Source organism: Schistocerca piceifrons, chromosome 7 (genome assembly GCF_021461385.2).
Source record: "Schistocerca piceifrons isolate TAMUIC-IGC-003096 chromosome 7, iqSchPice1.1, whole genome shotgun sequence".
NCBI lineage: Eukaryota > Metazoa > Arthropoda > Insecta > Orthoptera > Acrididae > Schistocerca > Schistocerca piceifrons.
Genome location: NC_060144.1, coordinates 353312645 through 353335569, shown reverse-complemented (window position 1 = coordinate 353335569; position 22925 = coordinate 353312645).

Below are 22925 nucleotides of genomic sequence, written 5' to 3'. Positions count from 1 at the left end.
GCTCTAGAAGGTGTAAGTCAACTACCCTGGCCAGCAAGATCTCCGGATCTGTCCCCCATTGAGCATGTTTGGGACTGGATGAAGCGTCGTCTCACGCGGTCTGCACGTCCAGCACGAACGCTGGTCCAACTGAGGCGCCAGGTGGAAATGGCATGGCAAGCCGTTCCACAGGACTACATCCAGCATCTCTACGATCGTCTCCATGGGAGAATAGCAGCCTGCATTGCTGCGAAAGGTGGATATACACTGTACTAGTGCCGACATTGTGCATGCTCTGTTGCCTGTGTCTATGTGCCTGTGGTTCTGTCAGTGTGATCATGTGATGTATCTGACCCCAGGAATGTGTCAATAAAGTTTCCCCTTCCTGGGACAATGAATTCACGGTGTTCTTATTTCAATTTCCAGGAGTGTATATATAATATTTATTATGTAAAAATGAATGGATGAAAATGGGGAAGAAATGGTTTTAAATATTTTTGTTATTTACTCTTTCAGTACGAACTTTGTTGTAGAACCCCCTTTTTTTTCTACATGTTGTAATAAAAATTCATTTAGACAGAATTAAGCACATTTGAAATTACGTGAACTTTAGCAACCCTCTGAAGCTGATAAATTCAAACTAACTGATTAATAACATTTATGACTTTGAAAATTATTTAAATTAAATTTTTTACGTATTTCGGCCTTGGCACATATTTTCTAGATGCAGTGGTTTTTTTTAATATTTACTGAATTCTTTCCCGGCGTTAGCTATGGAACACAAGACTGTCTCTGTTAGCATAAAATGGTTAAATATTGCCAAGCCGACCTGAACGTTTAATTATCATTGACAAAACACACTTCACTATACGTTTAAGTTATTTGCTTTAGGAATTGAAAAGAACCAACAGATTAACAACTTCAAACGTTAATTATCCGCCTATGAATGCACAAATGTAAAACCAGTAATAAAGTCAGTCAGCCTCAGGATCGCTGTAAAAGAAAAATCTTTCGTAATTCTCTGCTAATTTTACCTGCTCCCGATTTACGGGTTTGGTTAATTTTATAGCGGAACAATTTTTTAAATGTGGCGCTGCAAATCGTTCGGTCGCGGCACAGCCCAGCAACACCAACGATAATCGCTAGAAGTGCTGAAAATTCTTTAAAGAAATATTATAGATGACATGGGCAAGCTAATTTACATTAATAATACACAATTTTGATAAATTATCATGTATTTAGACCATAACAATAATTAAAATTACACACCTTTATAATTTCTCCCCTAATGGCGGCTAAAGATAGATACAGACAAAAGAAGTCTACTCATTCATATAATGCTACGTCACAGGTTCCTCTCTCTCTCAGCTCTCGAGGAAGACGACAAAGAATGCACATTATATAGCGCTATTTATATTATTGCTGATTGTGAATGTCTCTTTGTAATCTTACAACATTATTTTCCTCTGTGGCTATATTTTACATTTTTTCATCGCAGATATTAACATATTTCGTAATTACATTATGAGTATAGAAATATTGCAATCATAAATACATCGAGAATATTATTACAGAAAATATTACAATAATAACAAATGTCCTTTACACAAAATTAAATAATATTTTTTGTTAAACAATTACAGTACATACGAATTGCTTTTTTGTTGGTATGAACTGTACGTAGTGTTCTCATTACGGTACACGTTCGTAACAGGCGTGCCACAGTTAAGCATTTGCAAATGTGCACGCTTGAGTTCAGCAATTCTGTGTGTCATTTCATTTTATTAATAGTGTGTGTGCTGCCAGGGAACGTTACATTGCGTCCAGGCAGCATTTCGCAAAGAGTTTCTATACTTTGACACTATGGTGCCAGTAACGTTCTTTACAATTTTCTTTTTTATGGAATGGCTCTTTTAATTAGTCCCAGGGTTATATATGTTCATGGCTCCCCCATTTGGGCGAAGGCAGACGGGAAACCTGGGCAAAACTGTGCCGGAGCCTGGCCAACCCAGTTGGTTCATGATTAATCTTGTCTCTTTAACAGTCATTGTTTTGAAATGATTTAGCAGTTTGTCATCAACGGTTACATAACATCACAGTCACATACAGTTTAACGAAAGTTTGTTGTGTGTGTTTAACAACTCATAATTATCATTTTTGCGATATACTGCAAGGTCACTTGTCCTAGGATATATCACTTAGTTTTTTGAAATCATTTAGTACAACGTCACTTTTCATAATGTTCTCACTACCTACGTGTTACAAATCCATCTCCTACACTTGTTAGTGTTCATTTTCTCTCGTCAATCTACGGGTATACATAATAAGTGTTCAATGATTGTCAAAAACCGAGTTCATTGACATGTTATGCAGTTTATGTAAATATTTTGGAATATGTCAATAATGCTGTAGTTGGTGAGCGGTGCGGAGAGATTGTTGAGCGGTGCTCGGCGCGGCGCGTCGGCTCCGTGTAGGTCACCGCCCCCGGTGTTGGCAGCTAGGCGCGAAGAGGCGTGTGGCTGTCTGGTCTGCTACGGGTTGCTGCGGCCGCTGCATGTCTGAAGTAGCCGGATGCGCGTTGTATATCAGCTCGCCCGTGTGACATCTTCTTGTAATGCTCCAGCAAACATGCAACAAGTTCACAAACAGTGTACTATCCTTATGGGCATTTTTCCTGCTGTGGGAAAAAACACACACAGTTATTGGCAGTTATTATTCGGTAGGCCTTCACTAGTCTGGTTTGCACAATGTTTAGTTGTCACAGTAACGCGTTTTATGGGCACACAACATTTTTTCACCATGTCGTGACTTGTCATTAGTCACACGCAAGTTTTCACCTTAGAACAAAATGTATCTCTGTAGTCAATGCGCTTTCCTGGCGTCCCTTGACACACAAAGAATTTTTTTTTTATTTTTTTTGTACACACGCACAGTACAAGTTATAGTTTGACACTAGCTTGGTCCACCGTCTATTATCGGCTCAATGTTCGTGTCGTGGTAGTTCCTTGTTCATTTGCACACACGGCGATGATACAGTTTCTTATTGCTTGTTCGAAACAACCTCGTGACGTATTGCTGCAGTTTTAACAGTCACTGTCTGTCTCTGCCACACAATACTGCACTTTTGTTTAAGTTTTTTCAGTTACAATGTCCGTTGTGCAATTTTTTGTAACAGCACATTCGTAACTTCTTTGTTCGCTCTTTACCAAGGTGTGTGATAATTGCGTACATGGTAACAAATATTAAAATTTCGTATTAATTTGCCCAAAAATCATCTATATTTATGTTCGAGTAGATTTTATTTGTGCATTCCAGCCGGATTCAGGCATTTTGTTCAATAACTCCTTTGAAATTATGTCTCACTTTACTTGCAAGGTCCTACGTAACTAGTGTAGTCTCTGTAGGCTAAAATTGACTTGGACTGTATCAGGCTAGCTCTTTTTACTGATTCGAATTGCACATGCTTCAATTGAAGCTTCTTTGTGCGTAACTTTGCGTTACTTAAATTTGCAATAAGTTTGCCTCCCATGGTGCCCTCGGATCACTACTGGGTGCATTACTCTCTTTGATAATACTGGTTTGAAAATAAAGTTCTCAGGGTCTCATATTATTAATATTATTCTGGGTTCGAACCTGTCAAGCTGGCAGCTACACACACACACACACACACACACACACACACACACACACACATATATATATATATATATATATATATATATATATATATATACACTCCTGGAAATTGAAAAAAGAACACATTGACACCGGTGTGTCAGACCCACCATACTTGCTCCGGACACTGCGAGAGGGCTGTACAAGCAATGATCACACGCACGGGACAGCGGACACACCAGGAACCGCGGTGTTGGCCGTCGAATGGCGCTAGCTGCGCAGCATTTGTGCACCGCCGCCGTCAGTGTCAGCCAGTTTGCCGTGGCATACGGAGCTCCATCGCAGTCTTTAACACTGGTAGCATGCCGCGACAGCGTGGACGTGAACCGTATGTGCAGTTGACGGACTTTGAGCGAGGGCGTATAGTGGGCATGCGGGAGGCCGGGTGGACGTACCGCCGAATTGCTCAACACGTGGGGCGTGAGGTCTCCACAGTACAACGATGTTGTCGCCAGTGGTCGGCGGAAGGTGCACGTGCCCGTCGACCTGGGACCGGACCGCAGCGACGCACGGATGCACGCCAAGACCGTAGGATCCTACGCAGTGCCGTAGGGGACCGCACCGCCACTTCCCAGCAAATTAGGGACACTGTTGCTCCTGGGGTATCGGCGAGGACCATTCGCAACCGTCTCCATGAAGTTGGGCTACGGTCCCGCACACCGTTAGGCCGTCTTCCGCTCACGCCCCAACATCGTGCAGCCCGCCTCCAGTGGTGTCGCGACAGGCGTGAATGGAGGGACGAATGGAGACGTGTCGTCTTCAGCGATTAGAGTCGCTTCTGCCTTGGTGCCAATGATGGTCGTATGCGTGTTTGGCGCCGTGCAGGTGAGCGCCACAATCAGGACTGCATACGACCGAGGCACACAGGGCCAACACCCGGCATCATGGTGTGGAGAGCGATCTCCTACACTGGCCGTACACCACTGGTGATCGTCGAGGGGACACTGAATAGTGCACGGTACATCCAAACCGTCATCGAACCCATCGTTCTACCATTCCTAGACCGGCAAGGGAACTTGCTGTTCCAACAGGACAATGCACGTCCGCATGTATCCCGTGCCACCCAACGTGCTCTAGAAGGTGTAAGTCAACTACCCTGGCCAGCAAGATCTCCGGATCTGTCCCCCATTGAGCATGTTTGGGACTGGATGAAGCGTCGTCTCACGCGGTCTGCACGTCCAGCACGAACGCTGGTCCAACTGAGGCGCCAGGTGGAAATGGCATGGCAAGCCGTTCCACAGGACTACATCCAGCATCTCTACGATCGTCTCCATGGGAGAATAGCAGCCTGCATTGCTGCGAAAGGTGGATATACACTGTACTAGTGCCGACATTGTGCATGCTCTGTTGCCTGTGTCTATGTGCCTGTGGTTCTGTCAGTGTGATCATGTGATGTATCTGACCCCAGGAATGTGTCAATAAAGTTTCCCCTTCCTGGGACAATGAATTCACGGTGTTCTTATTTCAATTTCCAGGAGTATATATATATGTAATAGAAAAGACTGCACCAAAAAATATTTCAAGTTTGACACACATATAGAATATTATGCAGTACACAAACTAATCACTACTAAAATGTTTCTCCTGACTGGTCTCTGTCACAATTTAACACTACAAATAATTGCACTAATCAGGTTATCTGTGCAGACATTTAGAGCATGTGTAAGCTAACACTAATTAAAAAGAAGACATAATACAAATAATCATAAACAAAAGAGAAAGTCAATCATATTCTTATAACTAAATACTTCTACACTAGTACATTATCTCTACAGATAACACATCATTAATGTTCATTCATTTCCAAAAGAATGGTGTACCTTTTTACACATAACACATAGGACTATTAGTCATTTATTGTAGGAATATTTTCACATCCTTACGCGGATACAGTCCCCGTACTCTCCCTGATTGGGGATCTGCTAAGAGATAGCTACTATTTCCTTCTTAGACGAAGGAATGGAGTATGAGGCTCGACAGCGGGTTTTGTGAGGCTTCACCTCGATATTGTATTGATATCCCTTAACAATTCCTGGTCGTTCTGAAAATACATCTGCATAGTCAGACAATAACTGTACCAAATCCTTCTGTTGCATTGAGTTCAAATTTTCGGACTGTGATACTTTGTTCACAAGTTCGTCCTCATTTGCTTTTAATTGATCACCTTGTACGTCTGGATAATAGAGATTTTGTCCTAGAGAATGATTGTCTAAATGTGGTATCCACTGATTCCTACATTTTATGTTAATAGAATTACAATTAGGCACAGGTACCTCTTCAGATCTGAGCATGGACAATTCTATCCTCCTACCCGTGTTCATCAAACTTAATTTTCCCAAAGAAAGGTCGATTACTGCGTCCCTTTCTCGCAAAAAATCTACCCCCAAAATGCAGGCTACCTTTAAACCTTTTACTACCAGGAACGAGCACGCTATGGCTTCTCCCCCTATATGCATCTCTACCCGCACTTGGAGTTTAATTATTTGTCATTGTGCACTGATGGCTACAGTGACTTTGCAAATATTCACAGGGAAAGTCAGCATACGCTTTTCTTTCCCCGGTACTCTGAATAGGTCCATACTCATGACACTGACAGTAGCACCTGTATCTACGATTGCTTGCATATCAATATTGTTAATTTTGATCTATATTATCGTTTGTAGTTTGTCTTTGTGCTCCTTTATGCACGTGGGTGGTTCAGTTATTAATTCATGTCCCATCTGTACCCCGTCATTATACCTGAGGATACAGATTTCCGATGTTTTGTTCTGTCGGGCTGCTCTCACTCCAAACCTCACTCGACGATGGAGAGCGTATCTCGGCTGAATCTAGTTGGATTATTACTGGTGGATGGGTGTGGCTGTTCTGTGTCGCTGACCTCCACTATGTGTAGGTTGTGTTGCGTCGGCCGCCACGGTTGCGCAATTGGCGCATTTTGTGGTGGCGGTCGGTTATTGTCATATCTTTCACTGTTTTGCCGGTCCGGACTGGGCCTCTGGTTCTGTGGCCAAGTTCGGTTTGCATCGTTATAGGTATTGGTGTTCCACGGCCCCCTGGCATTTTTTCATCTACTATTGCTTGGTGGGCCTGTTTCATATCGGTCATCGAACCTCCTTTTCCGGTCATTGTTCACCGGCGGACTATTGCCGTTCCGGTCTCTACCTCTATTCCCGTTTTGTACATAATCTTGTCTCCTATTGTTTCCTCCGCCGTTTCCATTATTTGGTGGAGGCGTGTTATTTCGACCATTTCTGTAACCGTTTCCGTTACTTCTAGCCGGTTCAGAGGCTGCCTTAACATCTTCCTGAATCAGGTCAATTGAGTCCAGAACAGACAAGAAATGTTCCATGTCGTTCTCCGGTACGTGTGTAAGTTTTTCCTTTACGTGTATCGGCAAGTGTGATTTCAGAAGTCTGATCAAATCCCGGGATGAAATCTGCTCGTCCCAGTAACGGGTCTTATTAATGTATTTCTCAAAATATTTTCGCAAATTGCCTAATCGTGGAGAATACGGCTCTGGATTATATACCTCTTTCCGTAATCTCTCCTGAATACATGTTGACCAATATTTGGCCAAGAATGCCTTTTCAAATTGCTCATATGTGTCGCAACTGTCAGCTGCTTCGGTTGCCCATAATGCAGCATCTCCTTGTATGTAAGACATAACGTACTGTATTTTCTGCGTGTGACTCCAAACACTAGGCAAAATATTTCTAAATCCCTTGATAAATACTACAGGGTGAACAGATTTCTTCTCCGTTGTAAAGATCTGAAACTGTCGGTTTTTAATCAGGCTTTCTTCAGTCACTATTTTGGAGTGACATTTGTTTCACAATAAAGGATGGCAGCCAAAAACAGTTGCAGGATAGAATTTTTTTATTAAAATTCTTGACCAAGGTTTCGGTACATATAAATATACCTTCATCAGAAGTAAAACTTCCTGAATAGAAAGACACATTCATTAGAGAAGCCATATCAACGAAAGTGAGAAACAGAAGCTTAAATAACGGTGAAATTGCTAAAGTAATACAGGCACACAATCTTTAGTACTTACTAAAATTACATCATGCACTGGAGAATAATAAAACAATTATGCCAAAAGGCGTCGTCAGTAATTAAAATATCATCTCCATTTGTACAACATATGTAATGGGCACAGGATTTTTTTTTTTTCCTTTATTGAATTTCAATTCCCCCCAAAGGGGGGCGGGCTGGCAGCAGCTTAGGACGCCGCTCTGCAGCCTACAGATTTTCTGACAAAGAGCAGGAGAATAAATAATAATAAAAAACAGGCGATAAAATCGGGGACTTAGTGAGTAACAAGGTGAAAAGAAAATGGGGAAATTAAAACAAGCAACAGAGGGATGATGAAGCGAATAAAAATACATACGGAGCAGACAGGGAAAACAATAGACAGTTAAAAAACACGGCGACAGTCTGGATTCAGTTCGCAAAGTATATAAAATTCACACCCAGCGACAGCATGGTTTCTGTTCGCAACACAACACTGAATAGGCACTAGAACACAGCACGAAAAAGTCGGCAAAGGTGACACCACAGTCGAGAGCAGGTGGGGGGAAACTGGACAGGAGATGGGAAAACAAAAAGGGGGGGAAAGGAGAGTAAAAGCGAAGGGGGGGGGAACCGGGAAAGGAGCTGATGGAGGATGAGGACCCATAAGAGGGGGAGGGGGCAGACGCGACAGGGAGGGGGGTAGGCAGAGGAGAGGAATACAAAAGGACTGGGGGGGAGAAGGGAGGTAGGGAGAGCCGTAGTGGGGAGGAAACAGGACGGAAGGGGGGGGGAAGAGGGAGCCCAGGGAAAGGACAGAGGAAAGGAGGGGGAGGGAGGATCAGAGTTGATAGGAAGGATAAATGGAGGGAGAGAGGGCATCATCCGGGAGGGGGAGCTGACGGAAGCCACCTTGGGAAAGGAGATGGAGGGTGTAGAGATGGAGGGTAGGGGGGACACAACGGTGAAGACGTGGCAGGGGGCAAGGATGGGAGAGGAGAGGAGCAACCAGGGGGTGAGGGGGTTCAAGACGGCGGGAGGTGTAGAGGATGCGGATATGTTCGAGGAAGAGGAGCAGATGGGGGAAAGGAATGAGATCATAGAGGATCCGCGTGGGGGACGGGAGGCGGATACGGAAGGCGAGGTGGAGTGCATGACGCTCAAGGATCTGGAGGGACTGATAGAATTTGGGGGGGGCAGATATCCAGGCAGGACTGGCATAACAGAGGACGGGACGGATTAAGGATTTGTAGGTGTGGAGGATGGTGGAGGGGTGCAACCCCCATGTCCGGCCAGAGAGGAATTTGAGGAGGCGGAGGCGGTTGTGGGCTTTGGATTGGATGGATCGGAGATGAGGGATCCAGGTGAGGTGACGGTCAATGGTGAGGCCAAGGTAGGTGAGGGTGGGGGTGAGACGGACAGGACGTGCGCAGACAGTAAGGGAGAAATCCAGGAGCCGGAAGGAGCGAGTGGTACGACCTACGATGATTGCCTGGGTCTTGGAAGGATTGAGTTTCAGGAGCCATTGGTTACACCATGCAGCAAAAAGGTCAAGGTGATTCTGGAGAAGGCGTTGGGACCGTTGGAGGGTAGGAGCGAGGGCGAGGAATGCGGTGTCATCAGCATATTGCAAGAGGTGCACTGGAGGGGGGGGTTGGGGCATATCGGCCGTGTACAGGAGGTAGAGGAGAGGGGAGAGGACAGAGCCCTGGGGCACACCGGCAGAGGGGTAGAAGGTGCGGGAATTGGCATGATGGATGGTGACGTAGGAGGGGCGGCGGGAGAGGAAGGAGGCCACCAGACGGATGTAGTTGATAGGAAGGGCGTAGGTTTGGAGTTTAAACAGGAGACCGGGATGCCAGACACGGTCGTAGGCCTTTTCAAGGTCAAGTGAGACAAAAATGGCGGAGCGACGGGAGTTAAGCTGGAGGGAGAGGAGATGAGTGAGGTGGAGGAGTTGGTCATCAGCAGAGAAGGAAGGTCGAAAGCCACATTGGGTGTGTGGGAGGAGGTGGTTTTGGTGGAGGTGGAGATGGATGCGCCGGGAAAGGATGGATTCCAAGAGCTTGCTGAACACCGACGTGAGACAGATAGGACGATAGGAAGAGGCATCAGATGGAGGCTTATTGGGTTTGGAGAACATCAGTATACGGGAGGTTTTCCACAGGTCGGGATAGAAGCCAGTGGCAAGGATGACATTGTAGAGGGCGGCAAGGAGGGAAAGGAAGGAGGGAGGGCAGTGTTTGAGGTGGCGGTAGGTAACGCAGTCGTGGCCGGGAGCAGTGTTGCGTTTAGTGCGGAGTGTGAGGCTGATGTCCTGTGTAGTGATGGGAGTGTTAAGTGCAGATGGTGGGGTGTGGCCCAAGTACTGGAAGCTAGGAGCAAGGGGAGGAACAGAGGTATCCGTACGGTCCACGACATCAGGGAAGAGGGAATAATCAAAGTGGGGATCATCTGGGATGGAAAAAACATCAGAGAGGTGGGAGGCAAAGTGGTTGGCCTTACTGAGGTTGTCAGGAAAGGGACGGTCATTAAGGAGGAGAGGGTACTGGGGGGTGGGGCGGTGCCCAGTAAGGCGGTGGAAAGCAGACCAATACTTGGAAGAGTTGATGGGGAGCGTGGTGTTGAGGTGTGTACATGTCTGGCGCCAGGCTCGGCGTTCCTTCGCAACAAGCAGGTTGCGGATGTGTCGCTGTAATTGCCGGTGGCGGGTAAGTTTATCCCGGTCACGAGTGCGGAGAAAAGAGCGGTAGAGGCGGCGGGACTCCCGAAGGAGAAGGACGGCCTGTGGAGGCAGGGCAGGGCGGTGAGGGTGGATGGCTTTGGTGGGGATATGGGTGGCGACGGCGTCAGACAAGGTCTGGTGCAGGAAGGCAGCAGTGCGAGAGATGTCATCAGGAGACTGGAGGGTAAGGTCGTGGCTGTCAACCTGGGTGTGAATGGAATCCCGGTAGGCATCCCAGTTGGCACGGGAGTAATCATGGACAAGTTTAGGAGGGACGTCAGGGCGAGGAGTGTGGCGGGGATGGTGACCGTTAGAGATAGTGAGGAGGACAGGAGCATGGTCACTGCCAATGAGGTCAAGGACATCCGCGGTGATGCGCCCAAGAAGGTTGGGAGGGACAAGGACTACATCAGGAGTGGTGTTGGATTCAGGCCGGGTGTGCTGGGGCAGGGGAACCAGGTCTCCCTGGAGAGTGGTGAGAAACTGATGCCACCGCCGGAGGTCGGCAGGATCACGGCTGTGGATATTGAGGTCGGCGGCAATCACGTAGGTGGAGAAGGTGCGGTCAATGTGGGCCAGGAAATCGTACGGGTTGGGGGTGTGAGGGCGGACATAAATGGTGGCACAGGTGATGGTAAGGGCGGGGAAGAAGAGGCTGAGGGTGAGATGCTCGGCAGGATTGTTAAGGAGAGGTTGGGGCCGGACTGGGAGGTGCTTGAGGTGGCCTATAGCAACTCCGCCACGTGCCAGAGGGTACGGGTTATCGGTGCGATGTAGGGTGTAAGGGGCAGTGGAGACGGAGATACGGGGCTGAAGGAAGGTTTCATTGAGGACGAAGGCATCCACGCGGTGCTGACGTAGGGTGTGGAGGAAGAGGAGTTTGTGGGTGGGCAGGGAGCGAATGTTGTGGTACAGGATACGGTATGGTTGTTGTACCATGGGAGTGGAGAGTTAGACGAGGGTGGTGAGGGGGGTGAAGGTGAAGTGGGCCTGGTTGTGGGAGTAAGTGGCATAGGTGGTAAGATGGAAGATGGAACGGGCAGCGAGGGCGATTTGGGAAGAGTGTGGGAGCGCTGGAAGGGGTGGATGTTTTGGAGCACAATGGTGGTGAAACGGATGATGTCCTCAGCAGTAGGGGGAGGGCGGAGCGAGTTGTTGGGGTGGATGGGGTCATCAACAGGACGGACAGGGACGGTGAGCTCAGGGGTTACTGGTGGAGGTTTCGCTTTACACTTCGAGGAGTAGGTAGGATGGGGTTCATTACAAGTGTTGCAGGAGGGGGGAGAGGTGAGGTTGGGGCAATGCTTGAGGAAGTGGGAAGCTTTGCAGTGGGGACAAGTAGGGGGGTTCTTGCAGGCAGAGGTAACGTGGTCGTTGTAGGTGAGACAGCGTTGGCAGCGGTAGGATTGAACTGGGGAACGGGAGGGGTCCACCTTATGGCGCTGATTGTAGATGAGGGCTCCCTCGGTGAGGAGGCGGTCAATGGAGGAGGAGGATTCAGTGAATATCCGCATGAGAAAAGTCGGCCCGGCATCATTGAAGATGCGACGGGCCGAGCGGATTTCGATGTCGGGCCGGGAGTTGAGTTCCGCCAACACCTCAGCCTCCGTGATCACGGGGCTAAGCTTCGTGATCACAGCGGTGAAGGTCGGCGGACGTCGGGGAGGTTGAGGCTGACGGGGAGAGGACGGGGTGTGGTAGGGGGTGAGGGTTGCACGTTGGCCAAATTGGATACGAGGGATGCGGGAGAGGAGGTCGGTGTGGAAGGAAGCATTGGGGGATTTAATGAGGACCGAGTCCTTGCGAGGAATCAGTTGGGAGATGGGAGCATTGGGGCAGTATTTCCGGATGGCGAGAGTGAGGGAGCGGGCATCAAGGAATTGAGGGTCAGGATTGGAGAGGACAAAGGTGTGGGTGGCAGGCGTGGCGGGGGCGGGGGTCGGGGCCGCGTCCATGGGAGTGGGTGGGTCACGGGGATTGGGGGTTTTTTTGGAGGAGACTTCGGGGGAAGGGTCAGCATTCGGGCGCTTGGAAGGTTTCGTGGACACCACTGGGTGGGGAGGGGGCAGGGGGACGGGTTGCAGGGGGAGATGGCGGGGGGCAGGACCACCCTGAGCAGCGGAAGACGCAGACGGTGGGGGCGTGGGTGTCACTGAGACTGTGGAACGTCGAGCAGAGATCCATGCTGGCTTGGAGCCTGTCGGAGGTGGTGAGGGGAGCGGCGGAAAGTCTGTAGCTGTCGATGGGGCGACAGTGATAGGGGAAGAGGAGGTGGGGGTGGGTACAGCCGAAAGTGGCGCAGGGGTGGGGTGGACAGGGAGAGAAGGAAGGACGGGAAGTGGGGTGGAGGATGAGCTCCATGTGATGGTGGTTGGAGCAGCGGAGGGAGAGGTGAAAATGATAATGGTAGTGGTGGTGGGTTGGGACATGGCGGCGGCGAGCGAGAAGGGCGGCGGCGGCGGCGACCGGACGGCGGCGGCGGCGACCGGCAGGCAGGCGGCGGTGGCGACGGCGGCGGCGAGCCCCGGCAGGCGGCGACGGCGGCGGCGGCGGCGGCGGCGAGGACCGGAAGGCGGCCAAACGGCGGCGCAGACGGCGACGGCGGCGACCAGCAGGCGGCGGCGGCGGCGAGCACCGGCAGGCGGCGACCAGGCGGCGGCGGCGAGCCCCAGCAGGCGGCGACGGCGGCGGCGGCGGCGGCGGCGGCGGCGAGGACCGGAAGGCGGCGACCAAGCGGCGGCGGCGGCGGCGGCGGCGAGCACCGGCAGGCAGCACGGACGGCAAGCAGACGACACGGCAGGGAAACGGCGGGAATCTTCCACGTCGAAGGCGCACCCTGAGAGCAGCCCAGGCAGTAACACTCCTCGATGAAGAAGAGAGGGAATCCAACCCTCGAATGGGGCACAGGATCAAAGCGAACAGTTTAACAATGTTACTTCGCCTATGAACTGTTGAGACACGAGTGTGAAGGCACTAAGGTAGATTGTTTCGCCGAGAGAGGGCACTTGCATGTGCCAGACTCGCGCATATTACAATCCATAAATACATACATAAGCGCATCAAAAATCATTAAAGGTTGTGTTAATTCAAACTCTGTCTTAATAAGACTCTCGCGCATTACAGTAGTGCCCTCTCTCGTTAGATGTTCCAAGCGCAAGCTTTATCCGTTTGACACTAGGACACAGGTAAATTGGTTCTATATTTCTAGTTTACATAAATGTCTTTAATTGGCGTGATACGCTTTATTTATTAAGACAAAGTTTGAATTAACACAACCTTTAATAATTTTTGATGCGCTTATGTATGTATTTATGGATTGTAATATACGCGAGTCTGGCACATGCAAGTGCCCTCTCTCGGCGAAACAATCTACCTTAGTGCCTTCACACTCGTGTCTCAACAGTTCATAGGCGAAGTAACATTGTTAAACTGTTCGCTTTGATCCTGTGCCCATTACATATGTTGTACAAATGGAGATGATATTTTAATTACTGACGACGCCTTTTGGCATAATTGTTTTATTATTCTCCAGTGCATGATGTAATTTTAGTAAGTACTAAAGATTGTGTGCCTGTATTACTTTAGCAATTTCACCGTTATTTAAGCTTCTGTTTCTCACTTTCGTTGACACATTCGAGGGTTGGATTCCCTCTCTTCTTCATCGAAGAGTTTCACTGCCTGAGCTACTCTCAGGGTGCGCCTTCGACGTGGAAGATCCCTGCCGTATCGTCTGCTTGCCGTCACCGCCGCCGCCGCTTGGTCGCCGCCTTCCGGTCCTTGCAGCCGTCGCCGCCTGCCGGGGCTCGCCGCCCCCGCCTGGTCGCCGCCGCCGCCGCCACCGCCGCCGCCTGCCGGGGCTCGCCGCCGCCGCCGCCGCCGTCCGGTGCCGCCGCCCTGACCCTGGTCTACGGCCGTCTTCGTCTTCATCCGTCTTCGTCTTCATCCGTCTTCATCTTTGTCTGTCCCCAGTTTCTGTCCTCTCCTCTTCGTTCTGTTCGTTCTTGTTTCTCTCTCCCGTCATGTCCACCCCCACCACCACTGTCACTACTACCACCACCGCCATTGTCTATACCTCCCCTTCCGCCGCCTCCACCACTATAACTTGGTGTGCCCAGTCCCACCCCCCTCCTTCCATTCCACCTCTCCTCACTCTCCCTTCACCCTCTATCTTTGTCGCCCCCTCTCCCGCTCCTCTCGTTCTGATCCCTTCCCCCCACTCCCCCAGCCTGTCACTGCAGCTCCAGCTCAGGTGATGGCCCGTCGGGCCACTGCCCACGCCCAGCTCTCCCCGTCACCTTCGCCATCACCGCCGCCACTGCCACCGTCATCGTCATCGTCGCCGTCGCCTTCACCATCACCGTCACCGTCTCCGGCGCCGACTCCGGCCCCGGGACCTGCCCCTCCCCGCCACATTCCCGTTGTTCCCATCCCCCACACCTCCTCCACCGCCGTCAAGCGCCCCGGTGGCACCCCTGCTTCCTCTGCTTCCAAAAAGGCTGCGCCTCGTCCTCCTTCCCCCACCCATGATGCCATGGAAGTCTCCCCGCCTGTCCCTGCCCCCTCATCCTGCTCCTCTCCCCCTTCCTCCTACCACTACCTCCTCTCCCGTCCTGATCCCTCTCTCCTTGAAGCCCGGAACCTCACCCTCTTCCTTCGCCAGCATTGTCCTGGTGCCCCCATCTCCCTCCTCACTCCTCGCCGAGATTCTGTTCTCATCTCCTCCCCCAGCCCAACCCTCCATACTGACATCCTCTCCCGTCTCCCCATCACCCGTTTTGGTCCCAACGCCTCCCTTACCCCTGCTCCTTCTCCCTCTCCTACCCGCCAACCCCAACCCCCGCGTCGCCCGCCGACCCTCACCGCCGTGATCACGCGGCTCAGTCCGTCGATCACGGAGGAGGAGGTGTTGGCGGAGCTCCAGGCCCATCCCACGCTGGAGGTGCGGGCGGTCCGCCGCATTTTCAACTCGGCCGGCCCCACCCGCCTTATGCGGGTTTTCTCTGAGGACGCCCCCTCCATTGACCGTCTCCTGAAGGAGGGTGCCCTCCTCTTCCACCAGCGGTACAAGGTCGACCCTTCCCGTTCCCCTCCTCAATCCCTGTGCTGCCAGAGGTGTCTGCGCTATAATGCGCACCCCACAGCTGAGTGCCGCGAGGCCCCCACCTGCCCGCATTGTCGGCAGGCGCACTTCCTCCAGCAGTGCCCTAACCTCCAATCCCTTCCCTCCTGTAATACCTGCAATCTCCCTCATCCCACCTACTCCCAAAAGTGTAAAGCCCGACCCCCTCCAACCACTCCTGAACTCACCGTACCTGTCCGTCCTCTGGACGCCCCCACCCCTCCTGGCAATTCCCTTCGTCCCCCACCCACCGCTGAGGACATCATCAGGTTCCTCACCATCGTCCTCCAGAATGTTCATCCCTTTCAGCGCCCTCACACCCTCCAGCAGATCTCCCTTGCTGCCCGTTCCATCTTCCAACTCAAGATGTACGCCACCTACTACAACAACCAGGCCCATTTCACCTTCTCCCGTCTTGACACCCTCGTTTATATCCCAGTCATGGCGCGACAGCAACGTATCCTTTTCAACAACATCCGCTCCCTTCCCGCCAACAAAAACCTGTTCCTGCACACCCTTGCCACCCACCGCGTGGATGCCTTCCTCCTCAATGAAACCTTCCTGCAACCCCACCACACAGTCCACACTTCACCCTACCTCCTCCACCGCTCCGATAATCCCCTCCCGATTGCGCGTGGCGGAGTTGCCATTGGTCACCACCGCCAGATCCCCGTTCGGCTCCAACCTCTCCTTCCCGATCCCACCGAACACCTGATCCTTAGTCTCTTCTTCCCCAGCCTTACTGTTACCTGCGCCACCATCTATGTCCGCCCCAACGCTCCTATTCCCTTCAGCTTCCTCTCCCACGTCGATCGTACCTTTTCCTCCTACGTGATCGCCGCCGACCTCAACATCCATAGTCGTTCCGCTGCCCAGTTACGGCGATGGCATCGGTTCCTCTCCACCCTTCAAGGTGACCTCGTCCCCATCCCCCGGCATACCCGTCCTGAATCCAACTCCACTCCTGATGTTATCCTCTCCTCCCCCAACCTCCTTGGCCGCATAACGGTGGATGTCCTGGAGCCTATTGGTAGCGACCATCTCCCTGTCCTCCTCACCGTTTCAGACGGTCGTCGCCCTCGCCCCGACCCTCGTACTGACCCTCCCCCTAAGTATGTCCACGAATATTCCCGAGCCGACTGGAATGCCTACCGGGATACCTTTTCCACCCAGGTCGATAGCCACCCTCTCACCTACCACCACCCTGACGATGTCACCCATGCCGCCTCCTTTCTCCAGCGGACCTTGTCTGAGGCCGTGGAGGCCCACGTTCCTACTGTCGCCATCCACCCCCACCGTCCTACCTTACCCCCACAGGCCGTTCTCCTCCTCCGTGAATCCCGTCGTCTCTACCGTGCCTTCCTCCGCACGCGTGACCCGGACACACTACGACGCCACCGGCAACTCCAGCGACACGTTCGTAATTTGCTCGCGGCTAAGAAACGCCGGGACTGGCGACAGACATGCACCCGTTTAAATGCAACCCTACCAATCAACTCGTCCAAGTTCTGGTCGGCCTTCCGTCGCCTTACCGGAACTAAACCCTCCCCCTATTATCCTCTTCTCCATGATGATCACCCTTTCCCTGACTCCCTTAGTAAGGCCAATCACTTTGCCTCCTACCTCTCCGATGTATTTTCCGTCCCCGATGATCCCCAGTTCGATTACTCCCTCTTCCCGGATATCCGCGATCGAACTGACACCTCTTCCCCTCCCCTCGCTCCTGGCTTCCAGTACTTGGACAACATTACACACACGGAACTCAATGCCCCTATCACTACACAGGATCTCATTGCTACCCTCCGCACAAAACGCAACACCGCTCCTGGTCACGATCGTGCCACCTACCGTCACCTTCGTGAAGCTCCTGTCTCTTTCCTCTCCACCCTGGCCAGGCTCTACAATGTAGTCCTGTCCACCGGTTACTACCCCGACCTGTGGAAAACCTCCCGTATCCTCATGTTCCTTAAACCTGGCAAACCGCCGTCCGCCGTCTCCTCCTACCGTCCCATCAGCCTTACCTCGGTCTTCAGCAAGGTCCTAGAATCTATCCTCACCCGCCGCATCCACCAGCATCTCCGCCAGCACCGCCTCCTTCCCGTCACCCAGTGTGGCTTTCGGCCATCCTTCTCTTCCGACGATCTTCTCCTTCACCTCACTCATCTCCTTTCCGAACAGCTTAATTCCCGTCGCTCCGTCATCTTCCTCTCACTTGACCTCGAACGCGCTTATGACCGCGTCTGGCATTCCGGTCTCCTCTTCAAGCTCCAAACCTTTGCCCTTCCCATTAACTACGTCCGTCTGATCGGTTCCTTTCTCTCCCGCCGTCCTTCCTATGTCACCATCCATAACACCGATTCCTACACCTTTTTCCCCTCCGCCGGTGTGCCCCAAGGCTCCGTCCTCTCCCCCCTTCTGTACCTTCTGTACACGGCCGACATGCCGCCGCCGTCGCCCCCCGTCCACCTCCTCCAGTTTGCCGATGACACCGCCTTCCTCGCCCTTGCCCCCACCCTGCAACGCTCCCAACGCCTTCTCCAATCCCATCTTGACCGGTTCACCGCTTGGTGCAACCAGTGGTTGCTCAAGGTCAATCCCTCCAAAACCCAGGCGATCATTGTAGGCAAAACCACCCCTTCCTTCCGCCTCCTTGATTTCTATCTCACCGTCTATGGCCGTCCTATCGCCCTCACTCCCACCCTTAAGTACCTTGGCGTCACCCTCGACCGTCGCCTCTCCTGGACTCCCCATCTCCAGACAATCCAAGCCAAGGCACGTTCCCGACTCCGTCTCCTCAAGCTCCTTTCCGGCCGCACGTGGGGTCTGGACCCCTCCACAATCCTCCACACCTATAAATCCCTCATCCGCCCTATCCTTTGTTACGCCCATCCAGCCTGGCTCTCCGCCCCCCCTACCTTCTATAAATCCCTCCAAATCCTTGAACGCCATGCTCTCCGCCTTGCCTATCGCATCCGTCTCCCCTCCCCCACGCGGATCCTGTATGATCTCATCCCCTTCCCCCACCTCCTCCTTTTCCTTGAAAGGATACGTATCCTGTACACCTCACGTAAACTTGATCCTCCTCACCCGCTCATTTCCCCGATCCTCTCCCACCCCCGCCCGCTGCCGCGCCTGTATTCTCACGTCCCACCCGGTCTCCATCTCTCCACCCTCCATACCCTCTCCCAAGGTGGCTTCCGCCAGCTCCCTCTCCCTGATGATGTCCTCGTCCCCTCCATCTACCCCTCCTATCAACTTTGACCCTGCCCCGCCCCCCACTTCCCGTGTCCTTTCCTTTCGGCACCCTCCCTCCCTTCTCTTCTCTTCCCTTCTTTTCCGTCTCCCTGTCCCCTCCCTTCCCCCTCTTCCCCCGGGCTTCCTCTCCCCCTCCCTCCCTCCCCCCTATCTCCCCTGCCCGTGGCATCTCTGCTCTCCCCTCTCGCTCTCCCACTCCCCTTCCTCCTCCTCCTCCTCTCTTGGCAGGTCCCCGGACTCGCACACGTATAGTGAACATTCGCGCGCCGGAGATCGTCGCCTTTTGTGTCTCGTGTGTGTGACGTCATATAGTGTTTTTGGTGTCCGCCGTCCCACTCCTACGTTCACTTGTGCCATCGGACTCATCAGTGTTTTGTGCGCCGTGCCGACGTGTTTTCCGTGTTGTTATCGTCACATGTGAACGACTCCGTGTTTTTTATGTCTCTGTGACTTCTCTCTTTTGCCCGTCACTTTGTTCTTTGTCATTCACCATGTTTTATACTCTTGTAAAACGCTATGGCTGAAGAGCGGCGTAGTGTGCCGCTGCCAGCCTACCTGAGTTGTACAGGTTTTAAAATAACAATAAAGTAAAAAAAAAAAAAAACTTTCGTTGATATGGCTTCTCTAATGAATGTGTCTTTCTATTCAGGAAGTTTTACTTCTGATGAAGGTATATTTATATGTACCGAAACCTTGGTCAAGAATTTTAATAAAAAAATTCTATCCTGCAACTGTTTTTGGCTGCCATCCTTTATTGTGAAGAATTTTAACAGTTGCTGCTGCAGCCATGTTTAAATTCTTGACATTTGTTTGTTTCGCTAACATTGGTTACCTGTTCTGTCTCGCAGTCGCAATTTTTCATTGCTGTGTTTATATGCCTATCATTGTTGGACCTGGTTGGCGTCACACACGCCTGTGCGTCGCCGTGCAACAAGCTGTTTCCAGCTCCGCAAGACGATGGCTGACATTCCACTGCCACAGCGGAATGTCAGTGTGCACCGCCCTTCTTAGGTCCTGCACTTCCGCAACCGAGCCCAAGTCTCTGGCCTCAATCGCGGCGTGCACCCTCCCGTCTATTGTTTGATTAAGGTCGGTGTCTTTTGCCTCTAACCAGTTCGTAAATTCCTTTTCAATTTTGTTTGCCTGTTCGGATATTTTCTGCTCTATTGCTTGACTTGTGTCAATTTCTAATTTTTCCTTCCTGTTACCCAGTACACTGATTTCATCTACGATACTGGCGTTAGCCACCTGGATATTATCTACTCTTTCTCTCAGTTCTTGCACCGCTTTGGGTATGGTTTCATAGTTTTGTCTCAAACTAACAATCTCACTTTGCATAGCTTCCAAAGACTGCATTAACTGCAAGTCTCTCTCATGCTGGCATCGATCACGCTCTGCTTGTTTAGCATCACGTTCAGTTTCTCGTTCTGCACGCATAGCATCACGTTCTCTATCGCGTTCTGCTTGCATACGTCCAAATTAGGCTACCAATCTCTGGTCACGCTCTGCTTGTTCATGCACAAACGTAGCTTAGAAATTGAGCATGCGCTCGAACATAACTCTTAATGATTCCACTTCTGACACCTCACCACTCTCTGGTCCGTGTCTAGTGCTTGTGGGTGGCACAGTATTCCTACTTTCAATTGAATCACTGGCTGGCAGTGGCAACATTTCTTGCCCTTCTGCCCCCAGATTCTCACACTGTACTTCCTGAACTACGCCACTAACATTACTTTGTGCCCCACTTTCTAACTCGGTATCACTGCTTGCTAACTGTTGTTCATTATCCATGTTTATATTTTTCTGACTACGCAATCTAACCATAGTCAACAAAAGAAACAAAATCTGAACTAAATATCCTAACACTCAGGTTTCACTGACATAATCACACAAGAAATGGTCATTTGTTGAAACACACTTATTATATACTACGATGACTAACTACTCAAATGTCCTGTTATTTAAAAAAAAAACACTAACAACAAGCACACCACTAATGATCCGAGAACACTGCACTGAGGCTGCTTTACTACCCACAGGACAACTACACTGTAGCTTTACCTTTCGGTGATCTATCTTGGGTGCAGCTGCCCCCTGGTATTGTGGTAGGTAATTAATTTGTTGATATAATGAGCTCTCTTCTTCAGCTTGCCTCTGGGTATATAGTGTTCTCATGCAAAAATCATATACATGTATTACCACACAATATTGTTTAGGCAATACATACAATACATGAAAAAATTATTAATTGTTCTCTAACAAAGTTCGACTACAATAATTCCCTAATTATCTCATGGGTATTTTGTGGCCACTACTTATTCGGGCCCCACGTTGGGCGCCAGTTTAATGATATATAAATAAATAAATAAATAAATATATATATATATATATATATATATATATATATATATATATATATATATGTATATAATGTAAAAATAAATGGATGAAAATGGGGAAGACATGGCTTTAAATATTTTTGTTACTTACTCTTTCAGTACGAACTTTGTTGTAGAACCCCCTTTTTTTACATGTGGTAATAAAAATTCATTTAGACAGAACTAAGCACATTTAAAATTACGTGAACTTTAATAACCCTCTGAAGCTGATAAATTCAAACTAACTGAGTAATAACATTTATTACTTTGAAAATTATTTAAATTAAATTTTTTGCGTATTTCGGCCTTGGCACATATTTTCTAGATGCAGTGGGTTTATAAATATTTACTGAATTTTTTACCAGCGTTAGATATGGAACACAAGACTCTGTTAGCATAAAATGGTTAAATATTGCCAAGCCGACCTGAACGTTTAATTATCATTGACAAAACACACTTCACTATACGTTTAAGTTATTTGCTTTAGGAATTGAAAGAACCAACAGATTAACAACTTCAACGTTAATTATCCGCCTATGAATGCACAAATGTAAAACCAGTAATAAAGTCAGTCAGCCTCAGGATCGCTGTAAAAGAAAAATCTTTCGTAATTCTCTGCTAATTTTACCTGCTCCCGATTTACGGGTTTGGTTAATTTTATAGCGGAACAATTTTTTAAATGTGGCGCTGCAAATCGTTCGGTCGCGGCACTGCCCAGCAACACCAACGATAATCGCTAGAAGTGCTGAAAATTCCTTAAAGAAATATTATAGATGACATGGGCAAGCTAATTTACATTAATAATACATAATTTTGATAAATTATAATGTATTTAGACCATAACAATAATTAAAATTACACACCTTTATAATTTCTCCTCTAATGGCGGCTAAAGATAGATACAGACAAAAGAAGTCTACTCATTCATATAATGCTACGTCACAGGTTCCTCTCTCTCTCTCAGCTCTCGAGGAAGACGACAAAGAATGCACATTATATAGCGCTATTTATATTATTGCTGATTGTGAATGTCTCTTTGTAATCTTACAACATTATTTTCCTCTGTGGCTATATTTTACATTTTTTCATCGCAGATATTAACATATTTCGTAATTACATTATGAGTATAGAAATATTACAATCATAAATACATCGAGAATATTATTACAGAAAATATTACAATAATAACCAACGTCCTTTACACAAAATTAAATAATATTTTTTGTTAAACAATTACAGTACATACGAATTGCTTTTTTGTTGGTATGAACTGTACGTAGTGTTCTCATTACCGCACACGTTCGTAGCAGACGTGCCACAGTTGTTAAGCATTTGCAAATGTGCACGCTCGAGTTCAGCAATTCTTCATTTTATTAATAGTGTGTGTGCTGCCAGGGAACGTTACAATACCCTCAATACGCAACATTTCAGATGCCTCTAGTTTCTTAGCTAATACTGACCCTCAACTCCATGGAGCAGGATACTGAACACATAGTATCGAGGTAGTCGAGTGAAAAGTGTAATACTTAACGACATGGCTACTCAGAAATTTCTTCATTATCTGGAAGCACTTCTGACCTTCTCAATTCTGTAGAAATTTCTTGAGAAAATTTCCAGTTATCACTGATTTGACACTCCAAATATTTATATGGTGAAACGCTTTAGATCTTATCATTACTGAGCGTAAGAGTGTCCTGAATATCATCTCCATTTTGTTTTCTTGACGTTTATACGTTGCCAAATGGTTCTCCTCCCTGAAATAATAGTGTTTGTTAGGTCTTGC